The 17,420-nt window shown below is 41.7% G+C and overlaps 1 protein-coding gene across 1 annotated transcript in view; it reads right to left on the bottom strand.

Moving 5' to 3' along the window:
• LOC149792993 (cytochrome P450 3A8-like) overlaps positions 1-15,970 on the bottom strand; it is a 59,625-nt gene extending 43,655 nt beyond the window's left edge. The window contains exon 1 of the mRNA XM_089966856.1: positions 15,839-15,970. The gene's annotated coding sequence lies outside the window, so the exon portion shown is untranslated. The remainder of the gene's footprint in view (positions 1-15,838) is intronic.
• Positions 15,971-17,420: the final 1,450 nt, after the last annotated feature.

Raw genomic sequence — 17,420 nt, 5'->3', positions numbered from 1 at the left:
GATAAATACTACAAAACGCGGAGTAATGGAAAACTACTGTTGAGTTTTCATACTGGTAAGTAACTAAATATAGACCCTTCAAAAATATACAAAATAGTACCTCAGATTCCACTAACATGTGACGAATAACACAATTCGTATGGGAATTATCATTATTTTTAAGAAAGGATTTCATTAATTGGGTTAATGATTTCGAATTTACAAAGATATGCATTATTCGTTGGCTTTATTTTTCAGATTAACTTAATTAGTAATAAGGGACGATTTGGGGACAATGGAAAATCCAGTCAAAAAGGTCGTGGGACCTTTTGGGGGCAAGATTTATAGGGATAATGGAAAATCCAGTCAAAAAGGTCGTGGGACCTTTTGGGGACGATGGGTCTTATCATTAATATAGGGACAATAGGAATGGAACAGGTGAGGTGACGTCACGGTACTGAAGATTGGTAACATTGTTGCAAGGAGCTGACCTCAATCGGACCAAAGAGCGGGGGGGGGAAAACCTAGAACGCTTGGCGGGACATAGATCAATATAACCCATACAACATTCAAACACAAACAACTATACAACTAACTAGAATATTTTTAGGCAAGAAAGCAAATCATTTCGAGGAATATGAGTGGCCCTGAAAAGGGCATTTGCTTTTGTATTAACTTCATTCCGTTAACATAGATGGCATCGCATAGGTCTTCTTCTCTTCCTCAAACTTCTTCTGACTTCTTGACCGTAGATGAGAACTCTCTTCAAACAGCCTTGTCTCTCCACGTAGATCCTTCTTTTCCAAACGCTCGTATCGGTGATCTTGATGATTGGCCATGATGATTTGACATACATGGGTAAGTTCGTACGGAACAGCATCGACGATACGAGGGTAGATGATTCATCGTTAGTCCACATCTTGTGACGAGAATAGGTAAAGGGAATGCAGTGAACTGCGGTTATTTACAGTGGAAGAGCGGATCGAAACGGATTGAGTTTCTTCACCAATCAAAACACGTGTTACAAAATTCAGTCACAGTGTGAAGTATGTCTTCCAATCCGAATATAGCTGATATTCTCTATATGTGTTAGCGTCTCTGCGCAGTGAATCCATGCGAGTTTTCAAACACGACGGAACCCAAGAAGTCGATGAATTGGGGTGCACCGGCCGTGGAGACGAGAAGCGATGGCATAGCACCGTCTACCAAAGTCAACACACTGCTACTTCCAGAAGAGATCGATTTTAATTGGGATTTAGTCGATTTTCTCACTACTTCGCAAGAATTTGTTCCGGTAGCAGCACCTTCGCCACCTTCTCCTTTTCTACCACACGTCGAGGATTTTAAACAGAGACATAAAGAAGAACTGGAGAAATTTTTACAAGAGCAGAAAGAAGCAGAACAAACCTTTCTTCTACAACAGTAACAGTGAGAAGAAGAAGAAGCAAGAAGGAAATGATAGGAAGAAGAAACAGAGAAGAAACAAGGTCTGGGCGAGAAGGAGAACAGTGAAAGTCAAACGGTGACGGTACTTTTAGATATTTTGGCAGAGTTAAGGAGTCCGAAACAAATGTATCAGACTTCTTTATTACGACCTAAGAGAAAAAGACCTTCCCGAGCTAAAAAACCCAACCCTGTTGCTACACCTGAGATACCACCCCTAGTGATTTCTACCAAATCATTGACAGGCACCATTCCAGAAGTAGGTCTTGGCCTTGGCAAAGGCTTAAGGCAGTTAAAGCTGATTACGTCCCGTTCCTGAGTTTGTTTCTTTAAACAATCAAACAACCAACGGTCCTTTTCAAGGTCATCCACTTCTCTCGAAAAGAGATATCATTCATTTTGCCAAAATCAATTACAACTCAACACCCCTTGTTTGCTCCATGATGTACGTGTGTGACTGTTTGAATGAGTACATGAGTGTAGGTCCTTATTCTAAAAAATCAAAACCAAGAGACACTTACGTTTTCTATCTTGTCTATTCTGGTACAAATTTTACAATCCAATACACAACATAACACTTTAAAAAGTTCATAGACTCCTTGATATTTATCTCGAAAGGAGGGGGAATAGTCCGTCAGCTTATCTGAAGAAAATTTCCGTATGACACCTCTCAAACCTCTGATCAGACATTCGATCTGTGCGGGCTCTTCCATGTTTCTGATCGGTTTGAGAGTGAAATGAATACTGGAAGGGAAGACACTGACCCTTTATATATACACTGGTCTGATGTGAGTATAAAGGGATCCATAGCGATTGAAATGTAGTCATTTGACTTTTTGCAGTAAAGATGAAGCGATCGCATCATTTCGTGGAGAATGGAGAAGAAGGTAAGAGGCAGAAACGTGAATTAACGTGTCGCACAGTAGCTGAAGTCTTCGCTCAGATTCATGCCAGCGATTTTGAAGACGACATGAGTGAGCCAGAATCCATACCCAGAGACTCTACACCCAGCCAAAGTCCACCACCATTAACCCCTCAAAACTACTACCACATTCGAGACACGAAAAAGTGCTTCTCTAGAAAATTTAGAACTACTGTTTACACGTACACGGTGAAGTTTAATAGATTTCAAGTCCACATACCATTGGAGAAAGCAGAGGGGTTCATCACAGAGGTGTGGGATTCTTTGTTAACCACACTGAAACGACAGTGTGAAGCCAAAGAAGACGATCGCTTGAGGCTTTCCATTCATCACAACAGTTTGAAGTCCCCCGTTTGGATCGAGTAGCAGCCCAGCAGAATTGACACCTTCCAAAGTCATCAACAACACGTGCAACAATCCAACGACAAGTTTCACATCACCGATGGAAAAGCGACACTGTTCATGACCCACGTGTCTCTTCCCAAACGGACCGGACAACGCAGATAAGTGTTACTGGTGGACGACCTTCTCAGCACCAAAAAGATCCTCGTTCAAATTAACAACTCTCAAGACCAGATGCGTTTAGCCCACACCATCGTGGTGGGACGAACGTATGCCGACAAGAACGAAACGGCAGAATGGATAAATACTTGGACGAATATTCGAAAATCAAACCAAGCCAAACAACGAAATGATGCAGAACTAATATTACAGCAAGCGGGGCTATGCAAAGACACACCATGTGGCATTTTGAAATGCAAAAATTGCAAGACGTCTAGGCTCCACGCTATACCTTAAAAGTGCATCATCCAGATGTGCGAGGACCTCTGTTGTTTCGAGGCAAAGATTTTAAGGATGGAGAATACATTCACGTCTATGATCACGATGAACATTTCGATGCCATTACCAGTATCGCTTCATTCCTGGGATGCGGTTATTACTGAGAGAAATGTGACTATGCCTATAACATTCAAGAGCAGCACAAACATTGTGGATCGAAATGTGAGGGATGTTTGACTTCTCAATCCTGTCTGGACAAAGGACAAGAACTAGTGCATTGCCCTGCTTGTCAGCGCACTTTTGTCAGCCTTACCTGTTACCAACAACATCTGAAGACGCAAGGTCCACAGGCGGAAAGTGCTTGTCAGCTCCAGAGATTGGGTCCTACTTTTGGACAAGGCATAGGTACCAATAGTGCCAAGTTACATGTATGTCGAGGAAAGAAACTATGTCACATTTGTCGTCAAATCGGGGACTTGGAACGCGGATGGTTCATTCAGAAATACCAAACACCAAGAGGAAGATGACCATAAGAAAGGCAATTTCATCTTTTTCGATTTTGAATGCATGCAAGAGACCGGCATTCACATTCCTAATTTCTGCGTGGCTCATCGAGCGTGCGAGAAGTGTATCCATGAGCTTATCTTTAGTCATTGCCCTCATTGCCTTACTGCAGCAAGATTTCTGGAGGACTTGAACAAATCTTTCGGGGACCTAACACACTAACCGATTTCGCCCAATGGATCTTAGACCCCATCGGCAAGACATGGAGCCAAGAGGACATCGAATGTTACGGAGATTGTTACGCAATTTCTCGGGATACGATGGACAGTTTCTTTTGAGATACTATACAGAGCAAAGTTCCAAACATCCTCATGTGACTTTGAACGGAGCCAAAATCATTTTCATGCAAGTGGGACAAGTACAGGGTAAAGATTCGATGAGCTCCTTGGCTATGCCTTTGAGTCGAATGCGTAAAACGTTTGGAATGACAGAAATGACCAAAGGCTACTTGCCACACTTTTTCAATACCGAAGCCACTCAACATTTGCCCGAGTCTCACGATTACGACCCCGACAACATGCGTACCGAACAACGAGAAGCTTTCTACGCTTACTACCAGGCTCACGCCTCGGACTCATTCGACTTTCAGGAGGAAATGTTCAAGTATTATCGTTCCGACGTGGATATTTTACGGCGTTGCTGTGGCAAATTTCGAGAACTGTTCATGGAACACGGAGGGATAGATCTTTTGAAAGAAGCCTGCACCATTGCCAAAGCGAATTCCTTCGTATACCGCCAACAATTCATGCCCGAAAACACACTTGCTGTCATCATCCCTCAAACGACGAACTGTGTCAAACGTCAATACTTGGTGAAAGCCCTACGCTGGCTACATTTCTTGTGCGACAAGGAAGACAAATGAATCCAACATGTCCGTATCGGAGAGGCGAAAAGTCCGTTGGAGGGTATTCGATGGATGGTTGGGACTTAGAAAACCCCAAGATCGTGTACGAGTTTAACGGTTGCTTATTTCACGGATGTCCCCTCTGCTACCCTCAACGTGACAATAAAAATCAGTTTCTACAACGAACCATGGAAGCCTTGTACCAGGCCACTTGTCAGTGACGCTTGAAATTAAAACAGCAAAGATACCAAGTGGTGGAAATGTGGGAACACGAGTACGATCACCGTTTGAAAACCGATCCCGAGTTTAAACGCATCGTGGAAAGTTATAAGTTGGTGGACCCTCTTGTACGGAGGACGGACAAATGCCACCTGTTTGCTGTACCAAGTCGACGAGGAGAGAGGAGAAGAAATCAAATACCTGACGTGTGTTCGCTGTATCCATATGTGTGCAGATATTGTCCTTTTCTCGCAGGGCACTATCAATTGCTGACGGAACACATCTACTTGAACAACATTCGACAATACGAAGGATTGATCAAGTGCAAAGTCTTGCCTCCCACTGACTTGAACCATCCCGTTTTACCTCACCATTGCCAAGGAAAACCGATGTTTCCCTTGTGCCGTACTTGTGCCGACACATGCAACCATGACCAACCTTGTCAGAAGTGTACGAAATTTACCACTTTCTCAAGACAGAACAGTATCACAAGGGCGACGAGACTCAGAAAGGTATTTTCGTGGACTACATGGATGAATTTTTGAAAATGAAACAAGAAGTCAGTGGCTATCCTTCCTGGTGTCAGACTCCCGAAGACTGAATCAAATTTAAAAAGAAATACTGGAATCAGGAAGGCATCACTTTAGACCACGCAGAGAAAAACGAAGGAAGGCGATCGTTTGCCAAAGTGATGTTAAATTGTTTGTGGGGCAAAATGGTACAACGACCGTGTTTACCCAAGACAGAGTATTTGACAGAACCTTCCCAATACTTTCAGATGATTCACGACAAAACCAAATACACGAAACACATGGATATCGTTCGTGAGGATTTGATCCTGGTCAATTACGAAGAAGAACTGGACTTTGTAGAAGCTAGCGAATTTGGAAATGTCACCATTGCGGCTTACGTGAAGCCCATGCTCGCTACCAATTGTACGAAGCTTTAGAACTGTTAGGAGATTGCGTCCTGTACTTTGACACGGACAGTTGCATCTACGTCGATCGCCTGGGTCAACGTAACACTGACATCGAAGGAGACCATTTAGGAGCCTGGACAGACGAACACCTCGAAGACAAGATTCTGTGTTTTGCTAGTGGAGGTCCTAAAATTACGACTACGAAGACCGGGACAAACAAGGAAAAGTGCACACTGAATGTGAAGTGAAAGGATTGACTCTCAATTATCGCACCAGTCGAGTGGCGAACTTTGGGGTATTGGAAGAAACCTTGCAGTCTGGAGTGGATTGACATTTTAAAATGACCACCTACGAACCGCACAAGATTGTACGTTTACCCACTCACCAAATCGTCAGTCGGCCTCTGAAAAAAGTCTATCAAATCGTGTACCAGAAGAGAGTTCGGCTTCCTAACCACATCACTTTACCGTACGGTCACGTCGATATTGGTCAGCATATAAAAAGGGACAACGTCCAAGACTGATAGTCCATTGTAACTACCAAGACCAAGCCAGAAAGATGAATCATTTTAAACAAACATCATTCACGTTCAGTGATTCTCAAGTGGAGTGCGATGCTATGCCTTGCGATGAGAGCGATGCCGTACGCTGTGATCTCAGCGATTCAGCACCACATCATGGGAACTTTGCTATAACTTCTACTACAATACTTACCATGGAAAGTGATGATGTGCGTGTCAAACCTGACGGATGCGAAAGCGATGCCATTCGTTATCGTGGCCTTTTTACTGGTTTTCATGGTGCATGTCATTCTACACGTGGCACCATGCAGCTACCACCCTACGGATGTCGATCAAGTAAACTCCTGCGGATTTCACACTGCCCTCATCGAAATGAACCTGTGAAAGACGAATGTTCGTTACTTGTGCGTTTGCCTGATTGCTCCAACTTTGAAAGTCGATTCCAAACCTTGCATGGAAAATAGCCTAAATATCTGGGAGAACCTACCCCCGAAGAATTAGCTAGGGCCGGATGTTTCTACTTGGGCGAAGGGGATAAAATCAAGTACTTCAGTTGCGGTGTGTCACTTCACCAGTGGAGCAGAAAGATTCGGCTTATCTGGAACATGCTCGATGGTCTCCGGATTGTCACTAGCTAACTTTAGTGGGACAGAGTCATTGAAGTGGCATACCATGTCGTTTAAGAAACCAGCTTGGCTAGGAGCCAAACGTTGGACAACACCTAGACAAATATTTAAACCCCATTTAAAGAATAATATTCAAGGATTATCAAACAAATTGCAAGAGAAGAACTACAAGGAAGTTTGGCAGGGACTTGAGAGCGCAAAATCTCAATTGGTGACTGTAGAACTTTTGTGTCGAGAATTTCACAAGAGGAAAGTGAAAAAGTCAACAAACGCGTCAGATTTCTCTGGATCAAATCTGCGTTCATCCGATTATTCCGCTTTAAACCGTTTACATTAGAAGATTTTATTGAGATTTATGAATGTTACCCTGAATAGCAGTGGTCAGAAAATACTCACTACGTCCATTAAGTTCGCTCTAGGAGATGATTTGACATAAAATAAAATAGACTGACATATCACGTTCACCGCGAAATTGTACATCCTCACTATTTACCCGTCAGTAAGTCGTATTTCGACACTGTCAACATTACTATAAAAGGATTTCTGGGACAAAATATTCTATTCTCCATAGGAAAAGTCACGGTGAAACTCCATTTTCGGAAACGATTCTCTAACGAGTCATGTATCCAGTGTAGAGGAGTCGCTCGACAGAACATGGTTTTGGAGATATGTCGAACTCGGTCTTTCGTTCGGTGGCCCCGGTATTGAAACTGATGGTGACAAGAGGATTGCACGCCTTAAAAGATGCCGCATTGACGCACGGTAAAGAATTTCTCCAAAATGTCATTATCGACAAACAAAACCCTAACGAAGCTATCATGAGAGAAGGCAAACATGTCTTGCTTCAAACGGGCAAAAACATTTTTGATCGGCGAGAAACTCCTATAAATGCCCTGGACGCTGATGAGTCAGGTATTTCTGCTTCCTTTACGCCACAGCAAGGACAAGGCAGAAAGAGACGACGAAGACACCCTTGCAGAGGACTTCCAGAGGACTTCACACTCATAAAGCGAGAAAGACTAAAGAAGAACTGCTAGAGACTTAGACGTTTTTGATTATTAAAAAAATCATATAAACAGAAAGAAAATGCTGCACAGAGAGTCTTGCGCCTGTTCCAAGTCGGAACGGATCTGTTTGCCATGCCACCCACCATAATGACGGTGCAAGAATCCCAATGGGTTGAATTTCATCCCATCTCTTCTTTGATGGTATCAGCTCCCATCGAGTTTGAAATCAGAGGACAGCCCAAAGTTTACATCGATATGAGCAGTAGTTACTTGTATTTGAAAATCAAAGTGAACGATTAGGATGGTAGCGAACTAGATGCCGATGAGGAAGTTTCCCCCGTCAACAATTTCATGCATTCCTTGTTCAGCGAAGTGCATTTGTACTTGAATAACAAACTGGTCAGCAGCAGCATAGATACTTACCCTTTTCGAGCGTATCTGGAAAATGTCTTGACGTACGAAAAGAAGCCAAGGCTACTCATCTGGATGCACTCGTGGTATGGAAATCTGACACAGCGGGCAAGTACAGTGAGGTAGAAGATAACGATTGCACCAATAAAGGATTTGAAGCATGTCAAAAGAAAAGTGCTGAAAGCCGAAGCTTAGAACTGATGGACCGCTTACATTTGGACATGTCGTTACAAGAGAAGTATTTGCTGAACGGTGTGGATGTTCGCATGAGACTGAATCTCAGCAGTACCACTTTTCATATGATGGCTGGTACTGCCAATTGCAAAACCTACATCGAGGAAGCCAGACTCTACCTGCGACGCGTGGAATTATTACCTAAAGTGGAAAACGAAATCAGTCACATTTTGAGCAGAACGACCACCAAGTATCCAATACGACGCATGGAATCGAAAACCTTCACCATTGCCACTGGACTCCGATCCAAGATCGAAGATCATTTGCTCCAGTCACAGTTACCCAAGCGATTAATTGTTGGTGTCGTTAGCAGTGCAGCCTTCAACGGATCCCACAATCAAAATCCTTTTGAGTTTCAGCACTACGTCATGTCCAAGATGGAAGTCAGTCGCTATGGCAAGACCTTGTGTACCAGACCCTTCGAACCTGACTTTAGTGTCAAGATGAATTACGTGAGGTCGTACTTATCCCTGTTCGAAGCCACCGGGCAGTTAGGACTTTTTGCGTCCCCAGGGTGCCTTTCCTCTTTGCCTCGCCTAGAAATGTCCAAACTTAAGGAGTGCGACATTTGCACATAAAAACGGGTCTGTGTTGGCACCATACCCACATCCCCGACCAATTAAGAATCCTGACCTTCAAGACTTAACCGGTCGCGAAAGCACTAGTTGCATAGGTGACCTAAATTTTTATCATCATCATCAGTCTGACCTTAGTCAGCGGAGAACAGAGCAGCAAGCAAGTAATGCAAACAGCAATGGAGCTAGCGACGGAGATAATTCCCGCCCAAGCGTTGAGCGCACTAAGAGGCCTTGGTATCTTAGTAGCCTCCGGTTGGAGCTTAAGAGGACAGGAAAGCAGACAACATTCCTCTTAATATGGGATAAACAAGTTGAAGTAAGGAATAGGCCCAGAAGTCGAAGAGGTGGAAAAAGCAGCAACGACTGTGGGAACAACATATGCAGACCCAGTCAGTGAGCAGCCTGCCATTAACGACTCAACAAGAAAATAGACCTCAGCAGCCGACCGAGTCACATTGAACAAACTCCCCAATTAAAGAAGTAGAATATAATTTAGTTGCCAGGCTAAAGGTCTTGACTGCCCAGGAAAAGTCGGACCACATTCCTGACAAACCACCACCATCATTACTACCACCACCACAACTACAACAACATCAACCATTAGAGACATTTGCGAGTACAGTATCCCAACCTTCAAAAAGCAAAACACCACCAAAAAGGCAGAATATCAACCGTGAGGTTCTAACGGACATTAATATGGATACCATTAGAGAACACCACCGAAGAGCCGCGATAACAGCTGAATCAATGGTTTAATCAGACTTGGAAATCTCGTCTTCTTCTAATGAAGAAGATATCGAAGAACAAACGAATGAGGAGATAGAAGGCGAAAAGGAGGAACAAAAAGATCCGGAGATGATAGAAGAGGAAGAGGAATTTGACCCAATGAGACAACGGCCCTTAGTCATGGGACTAGGAGAAACGCTGCAGTGCACAAAGAAGGCAGGTAATTTCATCAATGCTGTCAGATATTTGGCCTGGAGAACTCTCAAACCCAGGAAGCCAAGACTCAGCAATGGCCGTTTGGAGTCAGAATTCTCACTCAGTTCTATCATCAGGCGTGGCAACAACATCCCCTTTTCAGTCTGGTGGAAGGTGATGACTATTTGTCAGAATTACACGGATACGAGGCGTTCCCTGCACAGACCAGCGAAGAAACACGAAGCGGGGCAGAATGCAGAAAAGCGAAAGACCGCCGAGGAATGTTCAAACTGCCTACACAAAATCATCCCTTTTAAAGGGTATCAAAATGCGTCATTATTTCAGGAATTTTGGCTTGGAATCCCAGTTCGATTAAACCAAAATACTGGTCTGATCCTTTATTCACTGTTCAAAATTGAAAACAATACCTAATATGGACGAAACGTTTTCTTTGTCGCTTAGACAAATTATATATGTAAGAGTAAGGTACTATATTATGTACAATGTGTACTAGTTAAGTCGATTAGTTAGGCGATAGGAAACTTGTATTCTACTTACAATTTTGGCTAACACAGAATTGGTTATAGGGAATCCCAATAATTATAAAACTGAGAAGAATTTGACATAAAGTAGGCCATGTCGTTTCAGGTACGTTCCGGCGACGTTTGGTCCCTCCTTCCGGGTTCATCTCCCTGCCTGCCCGGACATTAAAATACGAGTGTGTGGGCCGATTCAGAACTCGTCTATAAATCAGGTGCCCCGATGAGCGTGTAGGCACGGAAAGGGGGTGACGTCATAAGATCAGTGCCCAATCATGCGAGATTATCCTGCTGTAATACAGACACACATACATTTATTTACCTTGAGTGTGTGTTGGATCCAATCCAACTCGAGACAGCCACTCATACAGGTCGAAAGGGACATAATGTCCCACGATCTGTCGTCTTATCAAACAGCACTATATGAGTGCATTAATGCGTTGGGGGAAGTGGCACCATTCCTTTCCCGTCGAAAAAATTAACGAGCCCCAAATTGGGCCTTAACCAGTCGTACATGCCCGTATGGGCGAAAACTACTTTAATTGAACCGACCGAACGACCAATCAGTCTGACCATCTATTGTTGACTCGTCCTCCTATGAAGATGTGCTTAAGACTAGACAAGCTGAAGGAAGCTTACTTGAATTTACATCGTGTCAGGCAAAGTCTGATACCGAAGCCTGCAGAGATAGAGAATGTTAGAATGTTGAAAGTGACCGAAGACCTGATAGAAGAACTCTTCAGATAGGAAATCAAGAAAGAAAAGCAAGAATGGAAGGAGATGTACAGACTTCAGAAGCTGAGAGAGCAGAGAGAACAGCAGCAGCAGGAACCAGACAGAGGTTTTGTCGACTGTCGTGTAGACATGAAAGAGTTCTCCTTCTCTTTTCGAAGAAGCAGACCGTATCCTGTGGGAAAGCCTGTCACCAGACAGGGACGCAATCTTAGACAATAAAAGATTGCTATAACTCCCTATCCCAAAAAACAGCCCTTTTCAGGCCTACCCCAATAATCTAGAAAAGAGATACTAATTCAATGGTATGTTAGTAAGTTAAAAAAATAGAAGTGTGTCTATAAGCACTTCGTTTTATTGACTTTGTTAGAAATGTGTCTATAAGCACTTCGTTTCCGTAGCTTGTCAAATAGTGAGATTTTGTTAATAGTTAGCGTTTTTTAAGTAAAAAAAGTGAGTGAGTGTTTCTTTTAAGTCCGCACGTTCCATGTTTCTTTGGGTAATGATATGGGCAATGAAAGTTTTGGTGACAGGGGATGTTTTCCTTCACGTCCGTGCTTGACATATATAAAGGGAACACTCGTCAGTCTGGCTACCCATTCGACAGCTGGACACCAAACAGTACACACCTGGATTTTGCCGCTCTTAAAAAGTGGCAGATCCTAAAAATACAATTTTATTTTTTGCTTTGATGCTGCATGACCACAACCACCAAACATTACCGCAACCTTCTACTACAACAACAGCAACAATATCTAGAGGATTTGCAGACCACGCAGCAATTTCGACATGCAGACGAGGCGTAGCTGCCCGCCAAGCTGTTTCTACCTGCAGAAGAGGCCCAACTGCCCGCCCCGCCGTTTCGACCAGTAGATGACATCTTGCTGCCCCTCTAACAGAACCAAATAATACGTTCACACCATCTTTTATCAACAAAATTAAGTCAGGGATCCTAAGGTAATTAATTATTGGCATTAAATTTTCGGGTATATAGCAATTTGTGCTGTTTAAAACTCTCTAATCTCTCTATTTTTCCTATTTTCTCATTTCTCATTCTACCTAAAAATTCAAATTAATTACAATATTTACATTTATTTTGTTAAGCAGAAATAGTAGTATACACATAGATAATTCTGACCCCCATATAACTCAAAATTACTCCCTCAAAATGTCTAGAGTTACTAGATCCCAAGTCAAAATGAATACCAACAGATACGCAGTTAGGAAAACGAACAATCTATTACACAAAATCAGTAATGTGAATAACTCAGTTGGGAACAATTCAACAAGTCCAGACACCTCTGGCAAGATTGGAGAAAATATTGAAAGCAATGGCACCAGTAACATGTCCATTACAAACACTAGACTGAACAGTCCCCTCAACTTCCATACTATTCTTGGACATTTTACTTTCAGCCCTACCTCAAGTCTAGCCAATCAGCGCCCGTTGGATGTTATCTCACACATCCCGGGCGACATGTGTGTGTGTGTGTGTGTGTGTGTGTGTGTATGATTTGGATTTTTAACGTAGCTTTAACGAGTTTTCGGTCATATCACTACGATGTCTGCAGTGTGACAATTTATAGTGCTGTCTAGCTGTCTAGCACTGGGGCATCATGGCAGCTGTTAGTACCATTTTTATAAGTCTTTGGTATGACTCGGCCGGGAATCGAACCCGCGACCCCCCGCATCCGAAGCGGACGCCCTAACCATAATCGGAGTGGTCATTTATATATATATATATATATATATATATATATATATATATATATATATATATATATATATATATATATATATATATATATATATATATATATATATATATATATATATATATATATAAGAAAGGTTATTTACAGTAAAAAAAATAGATCCATAGAAATTGGTCTCCTCCCCATGTGTCATAAGAGACCTGTCAAGACAAGGAATGGAGGTCATTATGAAATCTATGCAATCGGCGGAACTGCATAGGAACAAGTTTAGATATCAAAAAAAAAAATAAAACCGTTTTTCTGTCAATTTCTGGACCCCAATGAAGGTATTTTGAAGGTGACACTCAATAATACTCATGCTCAGCAGTGCATATGCTCAATAATATTCATACTCAGCAGTGCCTATACTCAATAGTACTCATATTCAACATTGCCTATACTCAATAGTACTCAAATCTCAGCAGTGCCTATGCTCAATATTACTCATACTCGGCAGTGCCTATACTCAATACTACTCATACTCAGCAGTGCCTATACTCAATAATACTCATACTCAGCAATATCTACACTCAATAGTACTCAACCTCAGCAGTGCATATACTCAATATTACTCATGCTCAGTAGTGCCTGTACTCAATAGTACTCATATTCAGCAGTGCCTATACTCAATAATACTCATATTTCTTGATTTTACTTTTCATGTTGAAAAGAGGGCCTGATAAGATGCTGCCCAGAGGTACACCAGCATGTTGAGGGTATCTTTCAGAAAGGGCGGTACCCTCTTAACTTCAGATTTCTATCTTTAAATAGATGTAACATTAAGATTGAAATTTTAAGTTGAGTAAGTCATTCATTTTATACCTCTTTCAACGCCGAGTGGTAGAAGGAGGGATGTTATAAGTTACTTCTGTATGAAATCTTTTCTAATAAATTCTTCAAGCCTGACAAGATGGTCATCTGTGCATGAATCCATAATGATGTGTTCAAGAGAATCCCGATGAAAATCGTGGGTCCATTCAAAAGGCGAGAGGTCGTGGGTTCGATCCCCGGCCGAATCATAGCAAAGACTTACAAAAAATGGCACTAACGGCTGCCTCGCATGGCGCTCAGCATTAAGAGGTTAGTGTTAGGTCTGGTCGGCCTGGTGTCAGTGACTGGGTGGGACATCATGCTACATGTCTGTGGCATGATGCCCCAGTGCTAGACATCACTATAAACTGCCACAATGCAGACATCGTAGCGACATGTCTGAATTTTTTTAAAGCTACGTTAAAGACACACACACACACACATACACACACACACACACGCACACACATTCAAGAGAATCTTATAGTTCGAAAGGTTTATCATCATTCTTATTATTATTCTTAGTATTAGCAGAGTTGAGATTCAAGCGAACCTTTTATCTGAGGTGTTTGTTACGCGGTATGTTTTCAAAATTATTTCTTGAATGGAAAATTTGAAGAAAGATTCATCTTCACACAGATATATTGGGATTATCCATGATTTTTCGTTCTATCGTATATACTGATTTAAATAAAGGAGATATAATTCACATTAAGATATAGGATCTCCGTGTTTTCGTCATGCTCTCTCCAATGGTACGATGAGCTTTTGCTTGGTATATACGGTAATTATTCCGATTTTCGGCTGTTGGACTGATGCTAAATATTTTAAGGTCCTTATTTTCTTTCCCTGACTGCGCTTTTGCAAGTATCACCAAACCATGGTTTGAAGACACATTTCGAAATCGTCGAATATTTTGTACTTGATCCCAAGCAGCGTCCAAGAGTCGTTTTGTATATACGAGGAATGGGTTAAATTCACTATGTTTTCGAAAAGATCAAGTGTCAAATTTAGCTCTGGAGTTTTGGGAGTTCACTTTATTCAGACGAGATAATTCTATTAGAAATCCAGCAAACCCTAAAATGTAAATATTTGCCAAAATCTCTCTCTCTCTCTCTCTCTCTCTCTCTCTCTCTCACACACACACACACACACACACACACACACACACACACACACGTGCGCGCGCGCGGGCACGCGCGTGCCCACACATACACAGATTTTACAAACTAAAATTCTTGTTCAGCCAGATAGGTCGTTTAAATTAGAAAACTATCATGAATGGACCACACTGTCCGTCACTTTTATAATTGGTTGTGAAGCCAATAACTTTCTTTCACAAGACAATACAACAATTTCGCCATTCTAAGGCGGATGAAAATGCAGTATATTGCGATGAAAACAATAACAATAAATTCGATGCAATTATTCTTAATAGATGCACAATTGTATCGTTAATGAAAATATGACGCATGTACAGATGCATATTTACGTCCTTAATTCACTCATATGTGGCATCAGAAGGTGGGAGTATTAACTAGAAAGGAAGACTTCATTTTTTATTAAACTTAATTACTTGATACACAGGAGTGCAGAAAAGAGTATAAAACAACATGCTAATAGTAGCAAACAAACATCCAAAAGAAACAAAAGGGACTGAAAAACATATACAAACAATACTATGAAATAACATCCAGCAGCGTTAGTAATATCTCATACAGAGAGGGTATTGCAAAATGATTTTCTCGCAGATGACTAATGAGATTCTGCATTCTGCATTCTTGCATCACAACTATTGACTGTATCAGAATATATACAGAATCATACTAAAATATGCAGACTATACCTGCACATTTTGCAGTTGCGTTTTTGTGTAGATCTATCGGTAAGAACAAGACAGTGAACGGTGGAAATAAGCGATACACTGACAGAGCAAATATGATTGATTGTATGTACCACATTCTTTATACTCATTGTTAAAGTGCAGCCATTCTTCTAAGAATGAGGTATGCTTTAACACCTTAATATATCAATACCTGTATGGGAATCAAAGGTCGCGCGTACTTTGAGAATTATCCAGTCATGGCCAGGTAGGATTGTACGTACACAATGAGAGGGTAATTTCTCGCCCAGTGATTGCTTTCGAGGAATTTGCTAGCTGTCGTGTCTGAAAATTAATAATAAAACACTAAGCGAAACAGAACAAAGCGTCAGAAAATTATTCAGCGGTTACACCCCTTCTCATTTTAGAAGTTACCATGGAAATAAATAAACAAATTTACAAGGAGCAATTTATTGATCGGTATTCTTTCCAAGACCGCTGGCACGTGCTCAAGCAAAGAAATCGGGCTCCATATATCAGCATGGCGAATGCATTATATATTTTTGTTTTTCTGCCCTAATTTAAAAAAAAAGATAAATGTCTTTTGATAACATCGAAGTAGTTTAAAGTTTTGTTCTTAAATGTATCATGTATTTTCATATGAACTTTGACTTCTATTCAGTATTTTTTAAAAAGAAAGAGTGAAAATAATAAATTCCTTCAGCGACTTCTTCTTTTCTTGCTACTTCCTTCCTTTATTTTATAAGTTCAGTCTTTCGTACGCCCTTTAAATTATTTACTCATGTGCGCATTCGTTTCTACGTTCACTAAATTATTCACTGACTTAATTATTCTTTAATTAATCTCTTTAGTCCAGTTACTAAATGTTGGTCGCTCTATTCATTCACAGTCCTGTTTCATTCATTCACTGCCCTGTTTCATTTATTAACTTTGTCCTGTTTCATTCATTCATTCCTTCCTTCCTTCCTTCCTTCCTTCCTTCCTTCCTTCCTTCATTCATTCATTCATTGTGGGCACCAGATGGCGGGGTGGTCTAAAACGCTCGTACAGTGTGGGTATGCCAGAATACTTGCCAGTAGGTTCCTGTGGGAAGGTGGTTCTTCCCGGGTTCTACCTCCACCATTTCTACTAGCTGTCATGTATAGCCTCTCATATGCTGGGGGAAAAAAAAGATTTAAACCCACAACAACATTCATTTACTTAGTCGAATATAAGACCTGATTAAGGTTATAAGTGGCCTAAGACTAATTTAGGGCCGAATTAAGTTCATGAGTGGCCAAAGGATAATTTAGGCCAGATTAAGGTTATAAGGTAATAAACCTGCCTTGGCACCTGCGTTCGCAGTGTGTGTGTGTGTGTGTGTTTAACGTAACTTTGACAATTTTCAGTCATATCGTTCCGATGTCTGCACTGTGGCAGTTTATAGTGATGTCTAGCATTATGTTTCACCCAGTCACATTATCCGGACACCAGGCCGACCAGTCATAACACTATTTTCTTAATGCGGAGCGCCTAGCGAGGCAACTGTTAGTACCATTTTTATGTCTTTTGTTTGACTCTGCCGGGGTTCGAACCCACGACCTCCCGCATCCGAGGCGGACGCTCTAACCACTAGGCCACCGGAGTGGTCCACAGTGAAACATTCCCCACCGTAATAGTCAGCAGCGGCCTTGTTTTGACGGTAAATGATTCTGCAGTTTCTTATCTTTACAGGCTGAGAGAGAGAGAGAGAGAGAGAGAGAGAGAGAGAGAGAGAGAGAGAGAGAGATTATGAA

The sequence above is a fragment of the Sinohyriopsis cumingii genome, chromosome 8 (genome assembly GCF_028554795.1).
Source record: "Sinohyriopsis cumingii isolate HCF-2022 chromosome 8, ASM2855479v2, whole genome shotgun sequence".
Classification (NCBI taxonomy): domain Eukaryota; kingdom Metazoa; phylum Mollusca; class Bivalvia; order Unionida; family Unionidae; genus Sinohyriopsis; species Sinohyriopsis cumingii.
This window is presented reverse-complemented; position numbering and strand designations above follow the sequence as displayed.